The following is a 14780-nucleotide window of genomic DNA, read 5'->3' on the forward strand; positions in this document are numbered from 1 at the left end:
GAAGTATAGTTCGTTTTACATTTTGTTTTTCAATAATTAAAATTTATTTTAATAAATATTTTTAAATGTATTAGTTAAATGTAATAAAAATCTACAGTGTGTTAAACTGTGTTTTATTGATTTTGTAATAATAGTTTGATATTGGAGCACACTAAAAATCTCACATGACAATATTTCATATTCATTGTTTATTCTTAAGGTAAGTACTGAAAACTGAAACATTTCTCAATTAAGTGTGACCGCATTCTAGAAATGAAATTATCGTAGAGAACATTATATTATGTTTTCAAATAGCTTTTATAATAAATTGGTGATAACAATTTATAAAAGTTTAGGGCCGCTCAGTTCTGAAATTATAATTTCTCATAAAGAATTGATTATCCAACCAGTTGATTTGAGGAAAATTCAAATACTTGTTTAAATGTTTAGCAATTACATTGCTTTAATAGTTGATATTCTGGTTTTATCCAATCTGTGGCACTAGTTTGGACGGCATTTTGATGCAAGACGTTGCCAGATGACGGTAATTATTAAAACTGCATTCGAGATAGTCGTTGTCGACTTGACGACTGCCAGTTGGGTAATTAAAAATAAGAATTATTTCTCAGCCGACCAGTCCAAGAACCGTTTTAGGACGTTGACGTTTTTTCCCTCGAATATTTTCAATGGACTCTCCTGTACAGCAGTAACACTACATAAATGTCTTCTGTTCTGCGAAATTGCTATTGTGAGCTGCTGTAAACAGCTGTGATAAGTTATCGTTTCCCAGTCAATTCAAAAACCTATTGAATGTGCGGTTTCCCCCCCCCTCCCCTAAATGGCTTAAAGGCCCAAAAACACAATGGTCGTTGAAAACATAATATTACTGTTAATAGTGTTTATCCCTCCCGCCCCCACCTTCGGGGAAGGCAAATCATTTACGATTAATGGTCCGAGTTAATCCCGAGGAAAAAAAATGTATTATTATTATTACTCCAGACGATACAAGTTTTGGTCGAAAAGCCATTTTCTCGTCGGAGTAAGCCCACTCCGTGACATTTGCACCCCGGAGAATTTCCCCCATTGTTATATTATCATCTGTAAACTTACACCACACTCTTTGGGCCGCGATATACGATACACTGTAAACAGCGCGAGAACCACCAAAATGTTTATTTCCCGACCGTTTAGTTCGCCGACAAAAACTTTCAAGATTGATTTATTTTTCACACAAAGTACACTGCGAAAATTCTGACACACGTTTTTAATTTCGGCCACAACAACGTAGCAGAGGTGCAGCTATACTCTGTCTCACCAGAGAACGGTACTGCGCGCGAAAACCGAATTATCGTCACCTCCACTGACGAGCAGGCTTGTTCAAACTGTAGATCTTTGAATGTCTTACAAAACGGTTCAATCGCTATCATTAGTTTGTTTCAATAAAAAAAAGGTAAGATAATCAATTAATAGTCATTTCATCCCACACCTACCTTGTGCCAATGTCAGTCAAGGGTTTTGCTTTTAAAGGGAATCTTCTGATACTGTGATGGGTCGCTTGAAATTAGGTCGCCATTGGAATAGCATTGGTTGCCAAAGGATGGTAATTGGCGAACATTGTCAACATTGTCTAAAAAGAAATTGTAATAATATATTAGTTATCATGTGGTTTTTTTTAAATTTTATACCACACTTGTATTTTATTGTTTTATAAAAATTGTATTATACGATTATTTACATCAGTAGTCTTACATCTATGGTTACCACAACTACCGTAGGTGTTATTTTATTCGTTCTGAAATAACAAGATTATCCCGAGCCTTGTAATGGGTTTAAATTTAAAAAGTAAATTAGCTAATTGGTTTTACAAAAACCTTAATCGAAAAACATTCGCTATACCTACGTATTTTATCGGCATCTTTATTTTATTTTTAAAGAAAATCAATTTTACCTGTTCTTAAGAACTTATTTGGGGTAATTCATAGCGTTATGAAGTACACAATATGCATACTGAATACTAAATGCCCCATTGAAACGAGTCGAGAATACTAATTCAAGTGCAAATACATTCGCTAGGTACCTACTGTGTCATAATAAATAACGATGGTTTTATAATGTATATACTAATATAGGCTTTTTAGTATTCGACCGGTATGTTTATATTTATTATGTAGTTTATTTTATTTTTCCAATCTCCAAACGGGATCCAGGCAAGTATGCACAGGGTGGCAATTTCAGGCCGACGATCTACATTTATCACTTAACCTTGATTGAAAAGAATTCTAACCATACTACAATAATACCGTTGGTTGAGTCGGATGTCTTAATGGAACATTCCAATATGTGTTTGGCTGCATTGTAAAAACTCTTGTTCGATTTTCGTTACATAAATAGTTTTAGGTACAAATTTCCACTAGCCACGAAGCACAACCTACATGAATAATGGATGATACCGTGTAAATATTTATGTACCGCCAAAACGTAACGGATGTGACAATGATTACTTACTATTTTTGACTTGACTGAACCGTCAACGTGCATTGTCTTAGCTTTACAGCCAATTATCGTGAATGTGTAAAGATGGAAAATTTTATGCTCCACCGGTTGTCTAACGCGCATCGGCAACGAATGCTTTAAGTACAATACAAATCGGCTAATTTTTTTACCTCTCGGTGTACAAATCGCTGAACAGCAACAACAGGAATTGTCGAGAAACGTATTAAAATAACTAGAATTCGTCGAAGGTCGGTTTTGCTGAATGTTTAACCAAATAAATAAACGTTTTCAATTGAACAACGTTAAACCCGTTAAAGTTTTTACGCAGTCTAAATAGCGACGGTTCTGAGAAAAATCGTTAAACTTTATTTTGCAACAGTATAAAAAATAATGTATACATTTTTTTTTTATAGTACTCGTATTGAAGTGTGTATTGTCGTCAACGTAAAGAAAGAAGTCCTTCCGAGCAAGTGTTCAAAATCTTTATGTAAATTTAAGTCGACGTTTATTGTCCACTACATTATTATCACACAAGTATTCAGATTATTACATAACATTTTGTGGGGTTTTCACAATTTAAGCCATGCACTTGGAATAAACGATGTACAAAATACATCATTCATTAATTTTTTTTGAAAAGAGGGTACTTTTTTTTTAATATATTAAACTGCTAATATGTTTATTGTAATTATTACAATATTCTCTCACGGTATTATTATTTTTCCTCAGTTAAACGCCTTTTTCTTATAAAGTGAATTTAAAACTTGACAAGAGAGTGAGGTCACTGTCTGCGTCCATATATTATCTCCATAGTTTGCTAATAGTTAAACAGTTTTGCTCAAACAACCATTCTTCGGCAGACAATGCTATTATTCCAATGGCACGTTTTTCAAGTGACCTATCACTATGTTATATGCTGCCCTGAAAAGGTCAGTCATATACCTTGGCACAAACGTGAGAAAATGGCTATTAATTATTTTTTTTTACCTTTTCTATTGAAACAAAATATTGATTCTGATCGGCACGTTTTGTTTTACCTGAATGCACCCTAAATACAAAACAGCTGAAATGACACCTAAAATATGATCTTTTGGCAAACAATTCTGGCATGCTATTCCATTTGAATCCGAGGGTAGGGCGATGACGTATTATGAAATGTCGGTTCTCGTATGGCACGTGCCTGGGATATTAAATAGTATTCCAAGGAACGATAGGGCTTGCGGTGTTGAAATCCAGAACAAATGGCAACCAGACAAACTGTACAATGTCATAATGCTTGCGGATGAATTGGACATTAAGTCGTTGTGCGAAGATGCTTACAAGCAATAAACTTCCGGGATAAAATATAATATTTTTCTTTCATTATTGTAAAACGTCCCGACTGTTTAGGAAAAAAAAAAATTCTTACTCTTGTACGTTCTATTAATTATTTCTGGTTGAAATGTACTATACTAAATTATGTACAGCCAGCCAAGTGTTACTATAACGGCCCTTGATCAATATACAGTATACTCATTACTAGATACATTTCGAACACGTACGATTTATTTTAAATTTTATTTTACTAAATAAATGCATAATAATTGTTTTCATTGACATTTTTTTTTTTTTATACAGTACAATATTTAGGGTAACCGTGTGATATTCGTAGCTTGTAAAAAAAATTCCCATGCGTTGGTGTTATATAATATAATATCTGCAATGAAAATAATATTATATCATCGACATAACACATTTAATCTGGGTCAAACTGCGAGAGAGGTTTTTAATTCCAGTGAATTCCGGCTTGGAAACGAAAATCCGATTAGTATCTACCAATAGTGTGTAAGTAATAATTTTAGGGCTTAATTTGATTTGGCCCTTTGTTTATATATATATATAAAGCACTATAGACCTAACCTGACCAACACACAAATTACTAATATATAATTTATCTTTTCGGGAAACCTTTGTGTGCACATCAATTAATCGAATATATTTTTTCGATAATTACACGAGCGACACGAATAATATAATTATTTTAAGTAAATTGTAACTCTCTACCTTCGACACAAGCATGAGTTTTCTACCTTCTATAAAGGTAGAAAACTCATTGTACGTATTGTGTATAAGTTATTAAAAAAAAACAGGTGCAATTGTTGTTTAGATCTTGTTTTAAAGAAAAAATAAATTTATTTTACAACAAACCGAATAATTCGTTTGAACCTTATTCAAAACGATCACGGTTAGTACAAACGACAAACGAATACAGTTATTAGTAGAGTGTCTTGTTAGAAATACATGTGTTATAAACCAATTTTCGCCATTAAATTATGTTCATAGCATAAAGTCACGCTAATAGAAATTTATTGGAAACCGCAATTTTTATTCGGCCGAGACCGCGGGGTTAGCGTTTTGTAAGGCCGAAAGTTCTTGTAATTTAATCCGTCGGGACCTACCGAAATTCTATCTGGATGTACATCTGGCCGTATATACAGTTATGTGTTTGCCATTATGGGAATGGAACACACGAAATTATACCGACGGAACGCGCAACACATTCAATCTTTCACGCGATAACTTCTATCCTACACTTTATGTGCGTGTGGGTGGTCTGACCGAAACGCAAGGGATGTTGTGGGATGGAGAGATCAATTGGCATTAGACACGAGTAGTGCAGACTGATTCAAACCTTTATATTTCACGTGTACCTGAATGGCCGAATGGTTCGTGTGCAAGTTCGAGAAGTTTTTCTATATTACGCTTCTACTGAATACTACAATATTGGACCGTTTTGTCGAAATTAGTACATTTGTATCTATGGAAAATCACGAGTCATTGTCATTACTTTTGGCAAGTCATTTTGGCAAGAAATGTACATTTAGGGTGTTAATACAAATTAACAGTTCATTGAGAATCATTAATTTGTTTCCACACACAAAAACCGTATGAAATCAGTTATGAGTAACTTTATAATACTAAAATTATAACTTAATTATAACGAAATTATCGTTTGTACAGTTATTTATCACCACTTCAGTTACAAATTATTTCTGAAGCATAGGAATGGCTTAGGGTCAACAGATCACACCAAGCAGTTTCCTGCGGTACAATAAGGAGTCTGATTTTATTTTATATACTACCCATTTCACTGATAGTAGTACATTTGTGTCCATGCAAATATTATATGAGTCATTATCATCATTATTTTGGCATGTCTTAAAAATTACCTATTTATATGGTGTATTCGGACAAAGCAAAATGTGTCAATCAAAATCATTATTTTGTGTCAATTAAAAAGGTAAAACAATCAATAATAGCCATTTTCTCACAATCTTGGCTTGTGCCAAGGTATATCCGTATATGACTGATATTTTTAGGGCAGCATCTAACATAGTGATAGGTCGCTTGAAAAACAATGCCATTGGAATAGCATTGTTTGCCGAAGGATGGTTATTTGAGAAAAACAGTTAGTTAACTATGGAGATAATGTTCCAGGTGGATCCAGACAGTGACCTTACTCCCTTGTCAAGTTTTAAATTCACTTGAGAACTTACCATAAAATTGACTTTATCTGGAAAACTGTAAAAACAGTTAATAATAGTAGTTAATGATAACAGTTAACAATAACATAATAACAGTTTCCACGGGAATTCTCCCACCCTTGGGCGTCGCTCCCTTGGAATTTTTTGGTATAATATAATAAACGCAATATTGAGTCGAGATCAACTATACTAGAAAAGGGCGGTTTGAACGAGGAAAAAAAATACCATAAGAGATTATAATCTTGTATACACTTGATGGCAATTTCATTATGTACGGAACGATAAGGGATGGTAAGAGGCTAGAGATCTTGAGTAAGGCGAGGAGATTATGACCTTAGACGTTAGCCGAGTGAAAGATGAAATTCCTTTGCTTGAAAGATTAAGTCCCTTGAACCGTATGAGAAATTATATACAAGACGTTATTAAGACGACGACATATTTATATAGCGATATAACAAAAATAAATGTTATATTCATCAGAGAGCTAAGAAAACGGTAAAATTAAAGTACAGTTTATTAAATTGAAGTACGAGTTTCAATAACAAAAAATTTTTTATGAATTATTCAAACAATTTGTTTAGTTAATATTTGGTTTTCTGTCAATATAATATGATTTAAAAATATTGCGAGAGACACAAAATGTGATCAAACCAAACTGGCCAATATAATATGTACAATGATGTGTTCGATCGATTGTAAAAAAATATTTTGAATATTACTAAATTATGTTTTAACAGTGCTAAGCTGCGTTGGTTATTGCTTATGTGCGATATGGGGATTAGCAACCGTTGGAACAAATACTGAACTACCGTTAAAACAAATTATATTATGATTATAATAAATTGAATAAAAACCCATTGAATAACTCCCTCGATGGGAAAAATGTAGATCCATTCTTTCCATTCCTTTCACCGTCCCCTTCCCTTTTATAAGATTATGTGACATTAAATAAATAAATAATTGTCAGCAGCTCGTAATATTGCAATTTCGTTTTTCGACACGGACAAACGGTCTAGGGGTGTTTGGTTGGTCGTTGACGTTGTGGGCGCGGGCAGGTAGTTTGGAGAAGCTCTGCTGATGAGACGGAAGAGAGAGAAAAAAATAAATAAATAATGACCGTACATAGATTGCGATGGATAGTGATAACAACGTGTAGCCCGAAAAAAAAATTATCCATGGCAACAATACCGCCGTCTACGCTGTGATTGATGTGCTTGAACCTATTTCCCGTCGTGTTCAAATCGTTTCCAAACACGTTAGGATGTCCCTGAGAATGTCTAATGCTGATTCGCTGTATATTATGTCTGAAAGAATATCGTTAACAGTAAAATATGTACGATCAGCAAAATACCAACGGGAAATATGAGTAATGGCAAAGACCCGATTATATTATAATTATATACTGTGTGTTGGAGGATAATAAAATAAAATATACATTTATAGGACATTTTTTATGTAGGCAGAATCATTATTTTATTTTCATAGAATAGGTAAAAAAAAATAAATGAACAGCCATTTTTTCACACTCATGACTTGTGCCAAGGTATATGACTGACCTTTTTAAGGCAGCGTCTAACATAGCGATAGGTCGCTTGAAAAAAGTGCCATTGGAATAGCGTTGTTTGCCGAAGGATGGTTATTGGAGAAAAACGGTTTAATTGTTAGTAAACTATAGAGATAATATTCTAGGTGGATCCAGACAGTGACCTCACTTAGTAAGGGATTGTTTGAGAAATAAGCGTTCAGTGAGTTGGCAACCATACTACGTTCTTTTGAAAAACTTACCATATAATTTGACTTCGTCTGGAAAACAATTATCAGTAAAAACGTGACGATGGGGTGAATTTTTGGATGATTGTCACACATTCTTCAACTCTTTTTAATAATTATCATTTTGCTCGATCACATCTAAGTCCGTCGTTGGTGACATCATTTCCATGGAAACTGATTTTGATTGTTTTGCGAATTTAGTTATTCTGCTAAGAAGGTATTGGTTTTATAATTAATTATGGAACATTGATTAGGCATGTCTCTATCTCAAATTTTTGTGTCACTCCAGGTCTACTTTTAGTCTAATTTTCAGACTTTCAATCTCGAAACTATGCTCATAAATAAGAAATGAAGAAAAAGTTTTCAATCCTTTTGGAGTAAAGGGTTTATCATAATTTATTTGGTCTGCTAAGATAATATATCGGTAGTATCTACTATGCTTTCAAAATTAAAAGTGACCATACCGTAGTTTTAAGATATTATAAAATGTGTACATTTTTAGGGTGTTTATATCGATTGTGAAAGAAAAGGGATGAATCCGTTTGCTTATGTTACAAAATATCAAACCAGATTCTATTGAATTATCCATCATGTATAAAACTGTCTTGTTGGTTTACATAATATGATGTCTACTGAGAATACTCGTGGCCTTTAAAAAAGTTGTTTACAAAATATAAAAAAATTAGTACCACTATGCCCTGGCCCAACTGAGCAAGTTTTTATACTTAATATTATTGCTCACAGAAAAAAGTCAAACTACCCGACACTGTCTTGACGACGACTTTTCCCTCTAAGTCGTTTATGCCTTTATCGATGAAAAATAATTTATTGTAAAAAAAAAATGTTTACGTTTATCTGTTTACCGATCCGGTTCGACAGTGGATATTCGTTTTTTAACGTGACTGTACATGAAACGTAGGTAGGTACGCTTTATCGGTTTTTTGCTTTTGAAAAAAAAAAAATGTAATATTATATTAAACGCAATGCAATGGTATATTATGATCATTTGTCACCTGCATTGGATACAAAAACCAAATAGACTGTAATTTAATATACCGGGTGATTGGTTAACAGTTTTTTATTTATACTGTTATAGTTATTAGTTGGGACAAATTTCAATCATTATAACATCGTTGTTAACTATAACCGCTTTATAGAAAATAAATATGTATACATGTCATTGCGATAAATATGTATTTTAATTAGAGAAACACGTCTTAAGACAATACAGTGGATAGAAAAACAATAACTATGTAGATATTCTCAAGTTGTTGATATTTTCAAATAGGCTGTACGGTTCGGGTTCATCAATGTACCTTAACAGCGCCAGCGTGATACCGAAGTTATATTTTACTATGTTTTCTTTTATATACTCATTAAACATATTGGCTGTTTTCAGACTGTCCAATTTTATCATCTGATCGACGTGGTTGGGGTTTTCTGGGTTATAATTGGCAATATTTCCAACTACTCGCGGGAATGGTCTGATCGCATCACAACCTAGAGGAGCTGACAATACTTTCAGTTCATCCCTGATGTGTCTTATCAAAGGTACGATAAACTCGATATTTCCAATATTTGTGTGACCAAAAGCTTCGATCAAGTACTGGATATGTGTATCCGTGTCCTGTAAGCTAAAAATGGCAGCGAAATCTTTAAGTTTATAGATCCATTTTACCATATAATAAGGCCTTTGTTTGAGAGTAGCCTGTTCAGTACATTCCAAGTGTTTCCAAGACATCCGCATGATGATCACTTTCAATATGTCCAATACCATCAACAAGTATGACTTTATATTTCTGAGCTCGTTCGTGGCAAAATCGAGGTCCCTAGTATTGGACCATTCATTAGCAAACAATTGTTTGGTTGCTCTCCAGTCCACATGAACGCTGAAGCGTCTAGTAAGTGCTCTCTCAATACTTTGCCGAACTTCGGTGGTTAGCAATAAAATATTACATACTTTGAAATGGCCGATGTTGCCGTGCCGCGTTAGGTTGTTGTTTTCTAAAATGTCGTACATTTCTTTGGTGTTTTGCTCGATCATCGCTTTCACGTTGTCCAAAGTCATTTCCTCTCCGGCAAACTGTCTTTTTCTCCAGTCGAAACGGTCGTTGCCTTCGGGACAATACGCCGCCGTCTCGGATTCGAGCTTTTCAACGATATAATCGTGGACGGTTGTCATTTTTTCAACGATATCCGCGTGCGAATAGCCTGAGCCAGTTAAATAACCAAAGTAAGTTTGTACCTTGCTGACGTACAAATGAACCAGCCACAAGGCACCGATGCGCTCCGATTTCAGCTTGTACAACACTGCCAAATGTATTACGGTGTTCTTTTCGAAACCGGAAATCACGTCCAAAGTCGAAGGAGCCAACCCGTCTAATTTCAACAGTAGTTTGGTCAATTGCATGTGAATTTTTCCGCTGTACCAAAAGGCGCATTTCAAGTAGCGGCCATCGCCTTCGTCTCCGACGGCATACAAGTAGCCGGTGTCCAAATGCTGTACTTGTGTGGACCGACGAACGAGCATCACCAAACACAGAACAATGTTCACCGGCAGTATACGGAACCGCATTTTCGAAACAAAAAAAAAAAAAAATTGATGTTAGGTAGGCAAGATAATATTCCGCTAGTCACTTTCAGTAGAGTTCAACTAGTTATCTATCTAGCAAAGCAAAGTATGGATTACATTACACTGAACAATACTGTACTCTTACAGACTTGCCATTATGTTGATTTAGGTGCCGACCTCGGTACAGTGCAAATAATTTGTTTCGTTCAGTGACGTTGACTGTACCTATCACGGGACAACACGCGATCGGCACGAACCTTACATCGTCGTGAAAATAATTGTCTGTGTAAATATTTGACGGTTCGTTCATTTTGTCAAACGCTGAATTTGTGTAACAGTTTTGAAAATGTCGAAACTCTTGTAGCAATATCCGAGTCCTAACCGGATACAACAAATTTCATGACGCCATTTTCATGCTACACTCTCACTTTCAGCTAGAGATAAGGTATTGGGGACGAGCGATAAGAAATAAGAGCTAAAAAGTTAAACGGTAAGAATCACGAGATAAACGATAAGAGATAACATAACCATGATTCCGTGGAGCGAAGAAAATATGACAAGGTGTTTAACACGGATATGTTTTCGGGTACAAAATTTACTTTTACTTTTACTTTCAGTTAGAGATAAGAGTTCAGAGAGGAGTAATTAGAAATTAAAGATAAGAGATAGTATATAAATGATGAGAGGTAAGATATTAGAGATAATTGATAAAAGATAAGAGACAAGATATAAATGATAAGTGATAATAAATAAGAGAAAAAAAACAATTTGTAACAGATAAGAGAAAATATATAAGTGACAAGGGATTAGAGATGACGTTTTATCCATGGTTGATATTTTTTTTTTTTGTAAATCGGGGAAAATAACTAGGTTTTTTGTTAAGTTTTTGTCTACATATTTATAGAGTTAAAACATAATGCATAGACAAAAAAAATGTAAGCTTACATTAAATTTAAAATGTAAGCTTAAATTTTGAATTTTCATCAATCTGTTGTTTGCTATGAATTTGTGAAAAATGTTGAATTTAAGATCAATGTATGGTCGGTTCTTACAACAGTAGCTTAGTATTTTTACATTAAATAATAATATTGTGACGATAACACTGTCACCATGGCTGTGATTTTATATGTACCTAGATAAGAACCGCTTGTCTATCGTTATCTCAAAACATTTTATTATGTCAGCTTTCTTAGAAAATGAGTGTCTTACATCAGACTGATCAGTGTCACACGTTGGTAGTCAAATGAAAGGTTTATTTTAATTTTATGTGAAGTTTACTTTATAATTTGTAATATTATTTTAAATCTTTTTTTTATTTATGTTATTTGTCTATTTTTGAACGTTACACAATTTGCAGCCTTCTCAGATCAAAACGGCATTATACAAAAATGTCGTCTGATCTATAATAATTGGCTTGAATAATTACTTTTTGAGTTAATTGCGTTTAATGGTAAAATAACTAACAGGTAAGGGGAGAACAACAGTTGAGTAATGAACCCACAGACAAATTTAGGAAACCCTACACCTCATCCAGTGTAAGACTAAACTTTTAGCATGTAATTATGCTTTCATAAATCTAGTTCTCGACCAGTCGACTTTTTTAGTAGATATTAAAAAAAAACAAATACATTTAATGATGTCAGCCAATAAGACACGAGTCTGGTTAGTAAAAAATCTTGTGTTGTAAAAATGTTATTTTTATAACAGTTACTGTAAGTATTAAACACCGCAAAGGCTTTTAATGTTTTGTACGTGCACACCTTTTTTTTTTTTTTTATCGACGGGAAAATGTGTTTTTTAAAAATACCGTTTGCCGGGCTGCGCCTAGTGCTGGGCTTTCCGTTTAGTCGGTTGTGTTTTGAGTAGATCCGAGTTTGTCACGTACAAACGATATTTTATAATAGTATAGTAACATTGTATATTACACGGTTCGCCGCCAAGTAAAGTGTATTCGAATAAACGCCTCGATTACTATGTACCACAAAGCAATGGCCGTTGGCTGGGTTAGGGACAACGTGTGTCGTATAAAACACAAGAGATATACTATGATTGTTTAAATATACAACAAAAATGAAATACATATTATAATTTTTCTCGTTTGCATGTATTTTTTGTTTTTGTAATGGACCCGAGAAGGTATTCATTTGTACAATGGCGTGTTTTTACTTTTGTGCCTGTACTCACGACACACTTATTCTTTATTTGGCTTTCTTAGCTGAAGTCTAACCTAACCTAACCGACAAAATAAACTTAAACGTTATACCGTGCACGCGAGTACCTATTTTTGCATACTCGAAGCGCATTTAAACGAGAAAAACAAATAAATCCTTTTTTTACCATAACACTGTGGTAATTATTTTTGGTAACGGCTAATGTAACCCACCCAACAGTTAGTATAAATCATAATTATCTTAATCATAAACAGCACAAAAGCTATAGAGGTATGTATTCGAACGTTACCTGCGACTTTTGTAAAATCTCAAGTCCAGATGGTTTGGGGCGAATTGAAAATTTAAAACGTTTATCCGCGTAAAATAAACAAGAAAAAGTTTTCAAAAGCAAAGTTTTATTCAAATCGTTCTCAATGCGGCGCATGGATACGTGCTGTGCATTTTCAACGTAACCATAAATATTTAAAACCATCTGCAAGTTCCATTGCTGTGTGCATACATTCCCTAGACGATTTCGTCTTGAGAAACCCAGTGTTGAATATTACAAGTCTGAAATAAACGTGATAACTAGCTAGAAAAAAAAAAAACCCTGGATTTTATGGTTTTATCAAGTTGGCATTGGTTGATCGTGTTAGTGGCAGTTGTACCAAAGTTGTTAAATTTGCAGACTTTTTACTGTTTTTACATCTTCTTTCTCTTTGTGCATTAGTATTAGGCCCGTACGTCCACCTTCCAAACGCCTCTATTTTCTCTAGAACTGCATTAGTAATTGTAATAGTAAGTGTAGCATTTTCATGGTCTCCTGATGGCTTCTTCTTCAAAGTTACAAAACATATAGACACGTGAAAATGATGAAAGTGTCTACATCGTTGATTTGGAACGTTTAAACCCATTTCTGAAACCAAACTGAGTTACATCAATATTCCTATTTCTCTTTTTTTTTGACAAATCCTCTCTTGAATAACACTAAGTAATATAATATTATCTTTAGTGCTTTTCTTTGGATGATATTCCTTAGCGATGAACACTGATCGACCCCGTTCTGTTGGAATTATCCTTTTTTTCTTCTTCAAAGCATACATTTCAAATGTACCCAAGTAGGTAGATTCAATCTGTTTGTAAACAAATTGCTGGAGCACGTAGTAGCATATTATATACATGGTGTATTGCTTGTTTTAGAATTCAAAATAAATCCCCGGAACTCGAGTGTACACAAAGGGCGTCTAGTGTGCTCTATGGTGTACCCGGCACACGCGCTCGTTACTTATGTACTTAGGGTCAGCCGTTAAATTTTTAAAATGTCACTTGGCCTATTGTAATGCACCTACCTATTGTATTTTAGTTTTTGTATGGATATAGTGTGAAAACAAAACTTTTATGGCTGACGTTTATGCTTTCTACGCGACGTCGCTGGGTCTTGAATAATAAATATCGGGCGATCAGACATTATATATTATGTATATTGTGTGCATGCGCTGTATCGATAGGGTAGTTTCGAAAATGAATAATATTATATATTTTTTATTATTATTATTATCGTAAAAAGTGCGCGTAAAATCTGACAAGTTTATGATGATAATAATATTATGTTATGTTTGTGTTGAAGAACATCAAAATGTTATTATTATTAATATGATGCTAAGGCTTGGCAAATTTTCCACCGTGTGTGCGTTAAACAATAACAGTTTAAACGCGGAAAAAAAACTAACCTAATGTCTGTTTATTTTCAGATGAGTCATGTAAGCAAGGTGTCTATTCAAGTTAAGTCGAGTGACGAGTGATGGTGAGTATTTTGGATTCAAATTCAATCGATAGCTTTGTGCTAAAACTTATTTAGACACTCGTATAACTTTAGTTTATAATAATACTAGACAATGTTCGAATTTCAATTATTAATAAATGTCTGTTCAAAGGCTATGGCATTGCAAAGATATTACATATTTTGACTTTATAATTATGTTATATGTCTTTGGTTTAAAAAAAACCAGTAGCCGAACGTTACCGAGTATACATTATACAGGGTGTTCCAGCATGAAAGGTAAGTAATAGGTGATTAAACATCTGGGTAACCCCCAAATGAGCACCCCGTTTTCATTTTTTCGATAAGTAAAAAATTGAAGATTTCGACAGTTAAGTAAAAAAATAATGACATAAAAAAAATTATTCCTTGTTATTCAGTGCATAAAGCTCACCTTAAAAGAGGGACCATTTTCAGTCCTATTCGGCCCCTAACTCAAAAAATTATAAGAGAAAAATGATTAGAGACCAGAA

The 14780-nt window shown here is 33.9% G+C and overlaps 1 protein-coding gene across 2 annotated transcripts in view; it reads left to right on the top strand.

Annotated features, from left to right (window-relative positions):
- The window catches only part of LOC126833350 (potassium voltage-gated channel protein Shaw-like), a 125811-nt gene that overhangs the window by 17898 nt on the left and 93133 nt on the right, over positions 1 to 14780 (top strand). For both annotated transcript variants that reach the window (XM_050564621.1, XM_050564620.1), the window contains exon 2: positions 14240 to 14292. The gene's annotated coding sequence lies outside the window, so the exon portion shown is untranslated. The remainder of the gene's footprint in view (positions 1 to 14239; positions 14293 to 14780) is intronic.

The sequence above is a fragment of the Adelges cooleyi genome, unplaced genomic scaffold (assembly GCF_023614345.1).
Source record: "Adelges cooleyi isolate 19-005CV unplaced genomic scaffold, UGA_ACOO_1.1 ACOO_flye_CR_arks_rails_tigmint_CR_PRNA_2, whole genome shotgun sequence".
Lineage (NCBI taxonomy): Eukaryota > Metazoa > Arthropoda > Insecta > Hemiptera > Adelgidae > Adelges > Adelges cooleyi.